The sequence below is a fragment of the Oncorhynchus gorbuscha genome, linkage group LG01 (genome assembly GCF_021184085.1).
Source record: "Oncorhynchus gorbuscha isolate QuinsamMale2020 ecotype Even-year linkage group LG01, OgorEven_v1.0, whole genome shotgun sequence".
Classification (NCBI taxonomy): domain Eukaryota; kingdom Metazoa; phylum Chordata; class Actinopteri; order Salmoniformes; family Salmonidae; genus Oncorhynchus; species Oncorhynchus gorbuscha.
The window spans coordinates 55,160,294-55,175,694 of record NC_060173.1 but is presented as its reverse complement, the minus strand read 5'-3'; positions in this window follow the sequence as shown (position 1 = coordinate 55,175,694).

The following is a 15,401-nucleotide window of genomic DNA, read 5'->3' as shown; positions in this document are numbered from 1 at the left end:
GGGACCATGCAGCCGTCATACTGCTCAGGAAGGAGACGCATTCATTTACATACATATTTACATTTAAGTCATTTAGCAGACGCTCTTATCCAGAGCGACTTACAAATTGGTGCATTCACCTTATGACATCCAGTGGAACAGCCACTTTACAATAGTGCATCTAAATATTTTAAGGGGGGAGGGGGTGAGAAGGATTACTTTATCCTATCCTAGGTATTCCTTAAAGAGGTGGGGTTTCAGGTGTCTCCGGAAGGTGGTGATTGACTCCGCTGTCCTGGCGTCGTGAGGGAGTTTGTTCCACCATTGGGGAGCCAGAGCAGCAAACAGTTTTGACTGGGCTGAGCGGGAACTGTACTTCCTCAGTGGTAGGGAGGCGAGCAGGCCAGAGGTGGATGAACGCAGTGCCCTTATTTGGGTGTAGGGCCTGATCAGAGCCTGGAGGTACTGAGGTGCCGTTCCCCTCACAGCTCCGTAGGCAAGCACCATGGTCTTGTAGCGGATGCGAGCTTCAACTGGAAGCCAGTGGAGAGAACGGAGGAGCGGGGTGACGTGAGAGAACTTGGGAAGGTTGAACACTAGACGGGCTGCGGCGTTCTGGATGAGTTGTAGGGGTTTAATGGCACAGGCAGGGAGCCCAGCCAACAGCGAGTTGCAGTAATCCAGACGGGAGATGACAAGTGCCTGGATTAGGACCTGCGCCGCTTCCTGTGTGAGGCAGGGTCGTACTCTGCGGATGTTGTAGAGCATGAACCTACAGGAACGGGCCACCGCCTTGATGTTAGTTGAGAACGACAGGGTGTTGTCCAGGATCACGCCAAGGTTATTAGCGCTCTGGGAGGAGGACACAATGGAGTTGTCAACCGTGATGGCGAGATCATGGAACGGGCAGTCCTTCCCCGGGAGGAAGAGCAGCTCCGTCTTGCCGAAGTTCAGCTTGAGGTGGTGATCCGTCATCCACACTGATATGTCTGCCAGACATGCAGAGATGCGATTCGCCACCTGGTCATCAGAAGGGGGAAAGGAGAAGATTAATTGTGTGTCGTCTGCATAGCAATGATAGGAGAGACCATGTGAGGTTATGACAGAGCCAAGTGACTTGGTGTATAGCGAGAATAGGAGAGGGCCTAGAACAGAGCCCTGGGGGACACCAGTGGTGAGAGCGCGTGGTGAGGAGACAGATTCTCGCCACGCCACCTGGTAGGAGCGACCTGTCAGGTAGGACGCAATCCAAGCGTGGGCCGCGCCGGAGATGCCCAACTCGGAGAGGGTGGAGAGGAGGATCTGATGGTTCACAGTATCGAAGGCAGCCGATAGGTCTAGAAGGATGAGAGCAGAGGAGAGAGAGTTAGCTTTAGCGGTGCGGAGCGCCTCCGTGATACAGAGAAGAGCAGTCTCAGTTGAATGACTAGTCTCCTAGAGATGAACGCACTTTGGTGTGAAAAGTGCAAATCAATCACAGAACAGCAAAGGACCTTGTGAAGATGCTGGAGGAAACCGGTAGAAAAGTATCTATATCCACAGTAAAATGAGTTCTATATCGTCATAACCTGAAAGGCTGTTCAACAAGAAACCACTACTCCAGAAGCACCATAAAAAGCCAGACTACGGTTTGCAACTGCACATGGGGACAAAGATCGTACTTTTTGGAGAAATGTCCTCTGGTTTGATGAAACAAAAATAGAACTGTTTGGCCATAATGACCATCGTTATGTTTGGAGGAAAAAGGGGGAGGCCTGCAAGCCAAAGAACACCATCTGAACCGTGAAGCACGGGGGTGGCAGCATCATGTTGTTGGGTTGCTTTGCTGCAGGAGGGACTGGTGCACTTCACAAAATAGATGGCAACATGAGGCAGAACAATTATGGTGTTATATGGAAGCAACATCTCAAACATCAGTCAGGAAGTTAAAGCTTAGTCACAAATGGGTCTTCCAAATGGACAAAGCATACTTGGGGTCACCCCAGGCCAAAATTCACCCAACTTATTGTAGAAAGGTGGTGGAAGGCTACCCGAAACGTTTGACCCATGTTAAACCATTTAAAGGCAATGCTACCAAATACTAATTGAGTGTATGTAAACTTCTGACCTACTGGGAATGTGATGAAAGAAATAAAAGCTGAAATAAGTCATTCTCTCTACTATTATTCTGACATTTCACATTATTAAAATAAAGTGGTGATCCTAACTGACCTAAGACAGGGAATTGTACTAGGATTAAATGTCAGGAATTGTGAAAAAACAGAGTTTAAAATGTATTTAGCTAAGGTGTATGTAAACTTCTGACTTCAACTGTAAGTGATCAGTACATGGGGTGTTCATAGATTGGGTGTTAACTGACCGGCATGCCGGTAAAATGACCTACATTATCCTAATGATGATTAGCAGGCTGCAGACTTTACACGTGTAAATCAGCCCAAGTCCAGCCTTAACGTGCCAAAACATGAATCAGGTCAAGCGTTTTGGCTTGACAAATAACATTTATTGGAAGGCAGTATCCTAGTAAGATCATGCTGCTTGCTATAATATCACCCCAATTATGCCTGTAGCCTATCAACGGTTATCACATAGGTTAACAGAGCTTTTCTTCAACCCATCCTGGTCGCAATTCATCAAAAGGTTTCCATCTTGGACTGAAATTATTAGCGATGTGGGTTCAGGTTTTTGTGATTGTGTGACCTATTATTGCCTCGTAAAATAGCTAGACTCTGGTGAATAGACTGGACACAATAGATTGTTTTGCCAGTGCAGTGCTATATTTGAAAAGTATCGTGTCCAATAGCTCCATTTTAAGCCGTTTGACCACAGTAAAACTCCAACGCTTGCTATGCCCAAGCTTTTAGTTAAAACTCACCTGATTTGGCACACAATCAATCGTTTTTCCTGTAGAGTGCAATACAACAAAAATACAGTCAGACTTTGTTAAACATTACATTTCAAAATTGCATCTTTGAACAATAGCACCAGTAAATTAAACAAAATGCTTTCTTTAAAAGAAAAAAAGAGGTAATTATATATATTTTTACCCGTAGGCTATTATTATGTTCTTTACATTTATGTATTTATGCTCCAACTATTTCTCGACGCTATCTCACCAAATCTGAAACATAAATTGTATGGGGGTGGTAGGGATGTTGGGGAGGATAAGAAAGGTAAGACACACAAACAAAAAAAATGGGGGTAAAATAAAATAAATGTTTGGATTATCATGCTATTTCAATGGCAACACATTCCCTTATGCAGTATAATGAAAAATGTGATTTCCAATTTTGGGAAGAAGTTGACAAAACTTTGCAATGGCCAACTGGAAACCCATTGTCACTAAATGTATTCATATCATACACATAGCATTTTACCGCAGACCTTTATTTGGAAGGGGAAAGCAGAAAACCGGAAGTGTTAATGCTGCGGACATGACGCTTATGCTGCCATGAGCTAATGCTGCCTGCATGAAAATTGACAAAAGGTGAAAGGCCACACAACGCATATTTAAAAGTGTTATCATTTTTTATAGTGATTTTTAGATGTGGGTGTTGTCAAGTATGCATAATGTTATTCTCAATGACTGATGCAAATGTTTATATTTATTTATAAAAAAGTTGTTATAAGCATTGTCTTTACATCACAAATTGTCATGTTCTCTGCTGCCCATGACTGGAACGAACTGCAGAAAGCACTGAAGCTGGAGACTCACATCTCCCTCACTAACTTTAAGGCATCAGCTGTCAGAGCAGCTTACAGATCATTGCACCATCTGTAAATAGCCCATTCAACTACCTCATCCCCATATTGATTTTTCTTTGTTGCTCCTTTGCACCCCAGTATCTCTACTTGCACATTCATCTTCTGCGCATCTATCACTTCAGGGTTTAATTGCTAAATTGTAATTATTTCGTCACTATGACCTATTGATTGCCTTACCTCTCTAATCTTACTACATTTGCACACACTGTATATAGATTTTTCTATTGTGTTATTGACTGTACGTTTGTTTATCCCATGTGTAATTCTGTGTTTTTGTCGCACTGCTTTGATTGATCTTTGCCAGGTCGCAGTTCTTGAACTTGGAACTTGTTCTCAACTGTCCTGAGAACTGGAAGGAAAGGCGGCCAAAGTAGGAATTGGCTTTGGGGGTGACCAGTGAGTGACCAGTGGTGACCAGTGAGCTGAGGTGACCAGTGAATTATACCTGCTGGAGCACGTGCTACGGGTGGGTGACCAGTGAGCTGAGCTGAGATAAGGTGGGGCTTTACCTAGCAAAGACTTATAGATGACCTGGAGCCAGTGGGTTTGGCAATGAATATGGAGCGAGGGCCAGCCAACGAGAGCATACAGGTTGCAGTGGTGGGTAGTATATGGGGCTTTGGTTACAATACGGATGGCACTGTGATAGACTGCATCCAATTTGCTGAGTAGAGTGTTGGAGGTTATTTTGTAAATGACATCGCCGAAGTCAAGGATCGGTAGGTTATTGAAAGAAAAGCACATTTTTTTGTCCATTAAATAACATCAAATTAATCTGAAATACAGTGTAGACATTGCTAATGTTTAAAATGACTATTGTAGATGGAAACGCCTGATTTTTAATGGAATATCTACATAGGCGTACAGAGACCCATTATCAGCAACCATCACTCCTGTGTTCCAGTGGCACGTTGTGTTAGCTAATCCATGTTTATCCTTTCAAAAGGCTAAATAATCATTAGAAAACCAGTTTACAATTAGCTTAGCAAAGCAAAAAACTTGTTCTGATTAAAGAAGCAACAAAACTGGCCTTCTTTAGACTGGTTGAGTATCTGGACCATCAGCATTTGTGGTTTCGATTACAGGTTCAAAAGGTCCAGAAACGAAGTACTTTCTTATGAATGTCTTCAGTCTATTCTTGTTCTGAGAAATTAAGGCTATTCCATGCGAGAAATTGCCTAGAATCTGAAGGTCTCATTCAACGCTGTGTACTACTCCCTTCACAGAACAGCAAACTGGCTCTAAGAAAGAGGAGTGGGAGTCCCCGGTGCACAACTGAGCAAGAGGACAAGTACATTTAGAGTGTCAAGTTTGAGTCCTCAACTGGCAGCTTCATTAAATAGTACCTGAGGATTGTGTTTCTTGGAATAGAAACACCATAATATTAATCAAATTAATTCACCTAATTTCTTAAAATCAATCCCATATATGTTCAAGTACAGCCAATATTAAAAACAGATGCTTCTCAAAGATGCCCTCTGGTGGTCAAACTAGTACTAACTAGCATTCATGGCAACAATGGCCGACACTCAAATACATGCCATAGAATTCTGTGGCAGCCCACAAGCTGTCCTGCATTACAACTACTTTTAAAGAAAGAACCACTGTATGTGATGGGGGTCTATGGTCAGTCTGTTATATCTGGTGTAATTCTGTCTTATTTGGTGTCCTTTGTGAATTTAAGTATGCTCCTTCTAATTCTCTCTCCCTCTTTCCCCTCCCCTCCCGGAGGACCTGAGCCCTAGGATCATGCCTCAGGACTACCAGGCCTGATGACTCCTGGCTGTCCCCAGTCCACCTGATCATGCTACTGCTCCAGTTTCAACTGTTCTGCCTGTGGCTGTAACAGGATTATATTGGTGATTCCCCTTGTCACTTTATTGTTAAGCCAATGGGTTTTTGTGTTTATTTTTGTCTTGCCTTCACCTACTCAACATGGCATCTTATTGGCTGGTTTGCATAGCTTGCTTACGAGGAAGGATGTTTCAGTTAGAATCGTCCCAGTGAACAAGCACTGTAAGTCAAAGCTGATTTTTATACACCCAAGTGATGATGTAAATGTACAATTTATATACATTTGTTTGTAAATGTTATTAAAACACCACACCTAAGATCTCTCCTCACTTTCTGCATCCTTTGACTCTCTATGTCCCCTATCTTCCAGGCCGGCTCGGTCCTCCCCTCCCGCTCCGTGGCTTGACGACTCAATGCGAGCTCACAGAACAGGGCTCCGGAAGGCCGAGCGGAAATGGAGGAAAACTCACCTCCCTGCGGACCTGGCATCCTTTCACTCCCTCCTCTCTACATTTTCCTCCTCTGTCTCTGCTGCTAAAGCCACTTTCTACCACTCTAAATTCCAAGCATCTGCCTCTAACCCTAGGAAGCTCTTTGCCACATTCTCCTCCCTCCTGAATCCTCCTCCCCCTCCCCCTCCTCCCTCTCTGCAGATGACTTCGTCAACCATTTTGAAAAGAAGATCGATGACATCCGATCCTCGTTTGCTAAGTCAAACAATACCGCTGGTTCTGCTCACACTGCCCTACCCTGTGCTCTGACCTCTTTCTCCCCTCTCTCTCCAGATGAAATCTCGCGTCTTGTGACGGCCGGCCGCCCAACAACCTGCCCGCTCGACCCTATCCCCTCCTCTCTTCTCCAGACCATTTCCGGAGACCTTCTCCCTTACCTCACCTCGCTCATCAACTTATCCCTGACCGCTGGCTACGTCCCTTCCATCTTCAAGAGAGCGAGAGTTGCACCCCTTCTGAAAAAACCTACACTCGATCCCTCCGATGTCAACAACTACAGACCAGTATCCCTTCTTTCTTTTCTCTCCAAAACTCTTGAACGTGCCGTCCTTGGTCAGCTCTCCCGCTATCTCTCTCAGAATGACCTTCTTGATCCAAATCAGTCAGGTTTCAAGACTAGTCATTCAACTGAGACTGCTCTTCTCTGTATCACGGAGGCGCTCCGCACCGCTAAAGCTAACTCTCTCTCCTCTGCTCTCATCCTTCTAGACCTATCGGCTGCCTTCGATACTGTGAACCATCAGATCCTCCTCTCCACCCTCTCCGAGTTGGGCATCTCCGGCGCGGCCCACGCTTGGATTGCGTCCTACCTGACAGGTCGCTCCTACCAGGTGGCATGGCGAGAATCTGTCTCCTCACCACGCGCTCTCACCACTGGTGTCCCCCAGGGCTCTGTTCTAGGCCCTCTCCTATTCTCGCTATACACCAAGTCACTTGGCTCTGTCATAACCTCACATGGTCTCTCCTATCATTGCTATGCAGACGACACACAATTAATCTTCTCCTTTCCCCCTTCTGATGACCAGGTGGCGAATCGCATCTCTGCATGTCTGGCAGACATATCAGTGTGGATGACGGATCACCACCTCAAGCTGAACTTCGGCAAGACGGAGCTGCTCTTCCTCCCGGGGAAGGACTGCCCGTTCCATGATCTCGCCATCACGGTTGACAACTCCATTGTGTCCTCCTCCCAGAGCGCTAAGAACCTTGGCGTGATCCTGGACAACAAACTGTCGTTCTCAACTAACATCAAGGCGGTGGCCCGTTCCTGTAGGTTCATGCTCTACAACATCCGCAGAGTACGACCCTGCCTCACACAGGAAGCGGCGCAGGTCCTAATCCAGGCACTTGTCATCTCCCGTCTGGATTACTGCAACTCGCTGTTGGCTGGGCTCCCTGCCTGTGCCATTAAACCCCTACAACTCATCCAGAACGCCGCAGCCCGTCTAGTGTTCAACCTTCCCAAGTTCTCTCACGTCACCCCGCTCCTCCGCTCTCTCCACTGGCTTCCAGTTGAAGCTCGCATCCGCTACAAGACCATGGTGCTTGCCTACGGAGCTGTGAGGGGAACGGCACCTCAGTACCTCCAGGCTCTGATCAGGCCCTACACCCAAATAAGGGCACTGCGTTCATCCACCTCTGGCCTGCTCGCCTCCCTACCACTGAGGAAGTACAGTTCCCGCTCAGCTCAGTCAAAACTGTTCGCTGCTCTGGCTCCCCAATGGTGGAACAAACTCCCTCACGACGCCAGGACAGCGGAGTCAATCACCACCTTCCGGAGACACCTGAAACCCCACCTCTTTAAGGAATACCTAGGATAGGATAAAGTAATCCTTCTCACCCCCCTTAAAATATTTAGATGCACTATTGTAAAGTGGTTGTTCCACTGGATGTCATAAGGTGAATGCACCAATTTGTAAGTCGCTCTGGATAAGAGCGTCTGCTAAATGACTTAAATGTAAATGTAAATGTAGCGTTTTTTGGTGCATATTTGTTGTGCATTTTGTTGTAGAACATTCCAGCTAATACTAGCTAGCAACTAACTGTGTCTGGTGGGGGGGGGTCGTGTATTTTGTACAGTGCGTGAGTGCAGAGTTGGATGGTGAGACGTGCATTGCATGACGTGCAATTTTGTGCTGTTTATCAGGTACAATGTTAAAAATATTATATTGTTGTATTATTTTGGTAACTACATTGCCTAGTGAACAAGCACCAAACCAGTGTGCGTGAGTGGAGAGTTGGATGGTGATGCATGACGTGCAATTTTGTGCTGTTTCTGTCAGAATAAATCTCAATGACTGGTGCTACAAGTTGGAGTTCGTGTCGATGATTGATTGTACACAACGCAAGAAGATTACTGTTACACGGCTATGGAACCCTGACCTGTTCACAGGACGTGCTACCTTGTCCAGGACCTGCTGTTTTCGACTCTCTCTACCGCACCTGCTGTCTCGACCTCTGAATGCTCAACTATGAAAAGCCAACTGACATTTACTCCTGAGTTACTGACCTGCACCCTATACAACCACTGTGATTCTTACTTGACACTACTGGTCATCGATGAATGTTTGAACATCTGGAAGAACAATCTGCCACCTGGCAGAAAAAAAATGGCCACCCCTCAGAGCCTGGTTCATCTTTAGGTTTCTTCCTAGGTTTTTCCAAGCTCCCGTGCTTCTACATCTGCATTGCTTGCAGTTTGGGGTTTTAGGCTGGGTTTCTGCATAGCACTTTGTGACATCTGCTGATGTAAAAAGGACTTCATAAATAAATTTGCATGCTGACTACAGGAATGTCCACCAGAGCTGCTGCCAGAGAATTGAATGTTAATTTCTCTACTATAACCCGCCTCCAACGAGGAGTATTTCTGTCTGTAATGAAGCACTTTTGTGGAGAAAAACTCAGTCCAATTGGCTGGCCCTGGCTCCCCAGTGGGTGGGCTGATGCCCTCCCAGGCCCACCCATGGCTGCACCCCTGCCCAATCATGTGAAATCCATAGATTAGGGCCTAATGAATTTATTTCAATTGACTGATTTCCTTTTATGAACTGTAAAGCAGTAAAATTGTTGAAATTGTTGCATTTATATTCTTGATCAGTATAGTTAACGTAAGTTAAAACGTACAATCTACCTGCAGTGAAGCCACTCAACATTTACATTACATTCAATCATCTAGCAAACACTCCCATCCAAAGTGACCCAAAGGAGCAACCAGGGTCAAGCGGCCCGCCTAAGGGCACATCGACAGATCTCTCACCAAGTGTAATCAGGGACCCACACCAGCGACCTGTTTGAGGGTGGCGTTGATCATGCACTGCTTCTCGTGGGATGTGCCTGATGTTCCGCATGTGTTTGCAGTTGATGTTACTCTTGTTGTTTTGCCTCCCTTTTTGGCCACAGCCTTTTGTTACGCTAGTGTTTCAGCATTGGATGTTCCCTGTACTGGAGTTACTTTTTAGGGTGAAAAAAATACCTATTTAGTAAATTATACAAAATAAACCACTGCCTCTGGTCTGTTCAATATATGCCTCCCACCTGTGTTAAGGGTGCTGCGGACAAACTGAATTGTTTGTGTTATTTCTTACATTATTAGCCCAGATGTTTTTTGGTGTTATTACATACAGCCAGAAATAACTTTTGGATATCAGAGCGGCGGTAACTCACCAGCATTATGACCAGGAATACAATTTTCCCGAATTGGTTCCTTTGTTCGTGCCCCCCATGGCAATTTAACTTTTTTCAGAGGCTGCTCCAAAACACTTCCGGCGGAGAAGGACTTCTAGTCTGACTCAGTAGGCGTGCAGACCATCCACCACTTCCGAGTATATTACTCATTCAGTCTCTGGATAATAAAGTAGACAAGCTCTGGGTTGAGGATCTCCTTCCAGAGAGACATCAGGGTTTGTAACATACTCTGTTTCACGGAAACATGGCTCTCTAGGGATATATTGTCCCAGTCCATACAGCCAGCTGAGTTCTCAGCACATCGTGCAGACAGGAATAAAGAACTCTCTGGGAAGAAGAATTGCGGGGTGTATGTTTCATGATGAACTACTCATGGTGTGATTGTGATTAACATTCAGAAATTCAAGTCCTTTTGTTCACCCGACCTAGAATACCTCAATCAAATGCTGAGCATATTACCTCCCAAGATAATTGTCTTTCGGTTATAGTCACAGCAGTGCACACTCCCCCTCAAGCCGATACCACAAAGGCCCTCAATGAACTACGCTGGACTTTTTGCAAACATATCCTGAGGCCACATTTATTGTAGCTGGGGATTTTAACAAAGAAAATTTGAGGAAAGCGCTACCGAAGTTCTAACAACACATTGACTTCAGTACAAGCTCAGGAAAAACATTGTACCACTGCTACTCAACTTTTCAAAAAACCTCCCCTGCCCTCCTTTCGGCATATCTGATCACGACTCCTTTTTGCTTCTCCGTTCCTATAGGCAAAAACTCAAACAGGAAGTACCCGTGCTAAGATCTACTCAAAACTGGTCTGACCAATGGACATCCATGCTTCAAGATTGTTTTGATCAGGTGGACCGGGATATGTTCCAGGTGGCCTCTGAGAATAACAGATGAATACATGGATACGGTGACTGAGTTCATCAGGAAGTGTATAGAAGATATTGTACCCATTGCGACTTAAAACCTACCCAAACCAGAAACCGTGGATAGATGGCAGCATTCGTGCAAAACTGAAAGAGCGAACCACCGCATTTAACCATAGCAAGGTAACTGGGAATATGGCCGAATACAAATAATCCCATTTTAAGGCAATCAAATAGGCAAAACATCAAAGTGGAGTCTCAATTTAACGGCTCAGACACAAGACTAGTGGCAGGGTCTACAGACAATCACCAACTACAAAATAAAAAACAGCCACGTCGCGGACACCGACTTCTTGCATCGGGACAAGCTAAACACATTCTTTGCCCGCTTTGAGGATAACGCAGTGCCACCGACGAGACCAGCTACTACCAAGGACTGTGTGCTCTCCTTCTTCGTGGCCAACATAAGTAAGACATTTTAATTTTAAAAAATGTATTTCACCATTATTTAACCAGGTAGGCCAGTTGAGAACACGTTCTCATTTATAACTGCGGCCTGGCCAATTTAGAGCAAAGCAGTGTGACACAAACAACACATGGGATAAACAAACGTACAGTCAATAACACAATAGAAAAGTCTATATACAGTGTGTGCAAATGTAGTAAGATTAGGGCGGTACGGCAATAAATAGGCCATAGTGGCAAAATAAATGCAATTTAGAAATTAAACACTGGAGTGATAGACGTGCAGACGATGAATGTGCAAGTGGAGAGAGATACTCGGTTGAAGGCGCAACAGGTAGTTGGGTGGGCTATGAAAAGGTGCAATGATCGGTAAGCTGCTCTGACAGTTGATGCTTAAAGTTAGTGAGGGAGATATGTCTCCAGCTTCAGTGAATTTTGCAATTTGTTTCAGACATTGGCAGCAGAGAACTGGAAGGAAAGGCGGCCAAAGGAGGAGTTGGCTTTGGGGGTGACCAGTGAAATATACTGTCATGTTTTGTCTTAGATTGTCTTGTCATTTTGCTTTTCCCTCTGTTCGTTTTCCCCCTGCTGGTCTTTTTAGGTTCGTTCCCCTTTTTCTCTCTCCCTTCCTCTCTCTCTTCTCTCTATCGTTCCGTTCCTGCTCCCAGCTGTTCCTATTCCCCTAATCAATCATTTAGTCTTCCCACACCTGTTCCCTATCTTTTTCCCTGATTAGAGTCCCTATTTCTCCCCTTGTTTTCCGTTTCTGCCCTGTCGGATCCTTGTCTATTGTTCACCGTGCTGTGTCTGTGTATCGCCCTGTCGTGTCTTGTTGTGTTTCCCTCAGATGCTGCGTGGTGAGCAGGTGTCTGAGTCTGCTACGTTCAAGTGCCTTCCCGAGGCAACCTGCAGTTCATGATCGAGTCTCCAGTCTGTTCTCGTCATTACGAGTGGAATTATGCTTTATGATTGTAGATTTACTTTACTGGATTAAAGACTCTGTTTTCGCCAAATCGCTTTTGGGTCCTCATTCACCTGCATAACATATACAGTTGAAGTCGGAAGTTTACATACATTTAGGTTGGAGTCATTAAAACTCGTTTTTCAACCAGTCAACAAATTTCTTGTTAACAAACTATAGTTTTGGCAAGTCTGTTTAGACATCTACTTTGTGCATGACACAAGTCATTTTTCCAGCAATTATTTAACTTATAGTTCACTGTATCACAATTCCAGTGGGTTAGAAGTTTACATACACTAAGTTGACTGTGCCTTTAAACAGCTTGGAAAATTCCATAAAATTATGTCATGGCTTTAGAAGCTTCTGATTAGCGTCACTTGAGTCAATTGGAGGTGTACCTCTGGATGTATTGCAAGGCCTACCTTCAAACTCAGTGAGTCTTTGCATGACATCATGGGAAAAAATCAAAAGAAATCAGCCAATACCGGATATTTTTTTTATGCCTGAAGGTACCACGTTCATCTGTACAAACAATAGTACGCAAGTATAAACACCATGGGACCACACAGTCTTCATACCGCTCAGGAAGGTGACGCATTCTGTCTCCTAGAGATGAACGTACTTTGGTATGAAAAGTGCAGATCAGGCCCAGAACAGCAGCAAAGGACCCTGTGAAAATGCTGGAAGAAACAGGTAGAAAAGTATCTATATCCACAGTAAAACGAGTCCTATATCAACATAACCTGAAGGACCGGTCAGCAAGGAAGAAGTCACTGCTCCAAAACCACCATAAAAATGCCAGACTACGGTTTGCAACTGCACATCGGGATGAAGAACGTAATTTTGGGAGAAATGTCCTCTGGTCTGATGAAACAAAAATAGAACTGTTTGGCCATAATGACCATCGTTATGTTTGGAGGAAAAGGGGGAGGCTTGCAAGCCAAAGAACGCCATCCCAACTGTGAAATCATGTTGTGGGGATGCTTTTCTGCAGGAGGGCCTGGTGCACTTCACAAAATAGATGTCATCATGAGGCAGAAAAATTATGTGGATATATTGAAGCAACATCTCAAGATATCAGTCAGGAAGTTAAAGCTTGGTCGCAGATAGGTCTTCCAAATGGACAATGACCCCAAGCATACTTCCAAATTTGTAGCTTAAGGAAAACAAAGTCAATTGGAGTGGCCATCACAAAGTCCTGGCCTCAATCCTATAGAAAATGTGTGGGCAGAACTGAAAAAGCGTGTTTGAGCAAGGAGGTCTACAAACCTGCCTCAGTTACACCAGCTCTGTCAGGAGGAATGGGCCAAAAGTCACCCAACTTATTGTGAATGCTTATGGAAGGATACATGAAATGTTTGACCCAAGTTAAACAACTTAAAGGCAATGCTACCAAATACTAATTGAGTGTATGTAAACTTCTGACTCACTGGGAATGTGATGAAAGAAATAAAAGCTGAAATAAATCAATTTCACATTCTTAAAATAAAGTGGTAATCCTAACTGTATCCCCGTCATTCGCAGGAGGAAAAGACAGAGGTATCGTGGAAGACAGTCTGGGTGCCTTGTAAGGATCAGTCGCCAAGAGGGTAATCTACCTTTAACATCGGTCCTATTAGATAACTTACAATCAATTGATAATAAAATAGACGAACTACGAGCACGTATATCCTACCAAAGGTCCATTTAAAAATGAATACCTTATGTTTCACCAAGTTGTGGCTGAACGACGACATGATTAACATACAGCTGGCAGGTTTTAAGCTTTTCGGCAGGATAGAACAGCGGCCTCTGGTAAGACAAGGGGCGGCGGCCTATACATATTTGTAAACAACAGCTGGTGCATGAAATCAAAGAAAGTCTCGAGGTTTCGCTTGCCTGAGGTAGAGTATCTCATGATAAGCTGTAGACCACACTATTTACCAAGAGAAATTACATCTATATTTTTCATAGCTGTCTATATTTACATTTACATTTAAGTCATTTAGCAGACGCTCTTATCCAGAGCGACTTACATATCACCGCAGACCGATGCTGGCACTAAGACCTCACTCAATGAGCTGTATACGGCCATAGGCAAACAGGAAACGCTCATCCAGAGGCGATGCTCCTGGTGGACAGGGACATTAAAACTTTTAAAAAGTGATCAGATGAAAAAGATGCAAAACAACAGGACTGTTTTGCTAGCACAGACTGGAATACGTTCTGGGATTCTTCCGATGGCATTGAGGAGTACACCACATCAGTCACCGGCTTCATCAATAAGTGCGTCGATGACGTCGTCCCACAAAGTGACTGTACTTACCTACCCCAACCAGAAGCCATGGATTACAGGCAACATCCTCACTGAGCTAAAGGATAGAGCTTCCGCTTTTAAGGAGCGAGACTAACCCAGAAGCCTATAAGAAATCCCGCTATGCTCTCTGACGAACCATCAAACAGACAAAGTGTCAATACAGGACTAAGATTGAATCGTACTACACTGGCTCCGATGCTCGTCGGATGTGGCAGGGCTTGCAAACTATCACAGACTACAAAGGAAAGCACAGCCACAAGCTGCCCAGAGACACGAACCTACTAGACGAGCTAAATTACGTGCCTCGAAGCAAATATAGTAGTAACACTGAAACATGCATGAGAGCACCAGCTGTTCCGGATGACTGTGTCATCACGCTCTTCACAGCCGATGTAAGACCTTTCAAACAGGTCAACATTCACAAGGCCGCAGGGCCAGACGGATTAGCAGGACGTGTACTCTGAGCATGTGCTGACCAACTGGCAAGTGTCTTCACTGACATTTTCAACCTGTCCCTGACGGAGTCTGTAATACCAACATGTTTTAAGCAGACCGCCATAGTCCCTGTGCCCAAGAACACTAAGGTAACTTGCCTAAATTACTAGCAACCTGTAGCACTCACATCTGTAGCCATGAAGTGCTTTGAAAGGCTGGTCATGGCTGACATCAACACCATTATCCCAGAAACTCTAGACTCACTCCAATTTGCATACCGCCACAACAAATCCACAGGTGATGTTTTCTCTATTGCACTCAACACGGCCCTTTCCTACATGGACAAAATGAACACTTATGTGAGAATGCTTTTCATTGACTACAGCTCAGCGTTCAACACCATAGTGCCCTCAAAGCTCATCACTCAGCTAAGGACCCTGGGACTAAACAACTGGATCCTGGACTTCCTGATGGGCCACCCCAAGGTGGTAAGGGTAGGGAACATCACATCTGCCACGATGATCCTCAACACGGGGTCCCCTCAGGGGGGTGTGCTCAGTCCCCTTCTGTACTCCCTGTTCACTCATGACTACATGGCCAGGCACGACTCCAACACCATCATTGCCGATGACACAACAG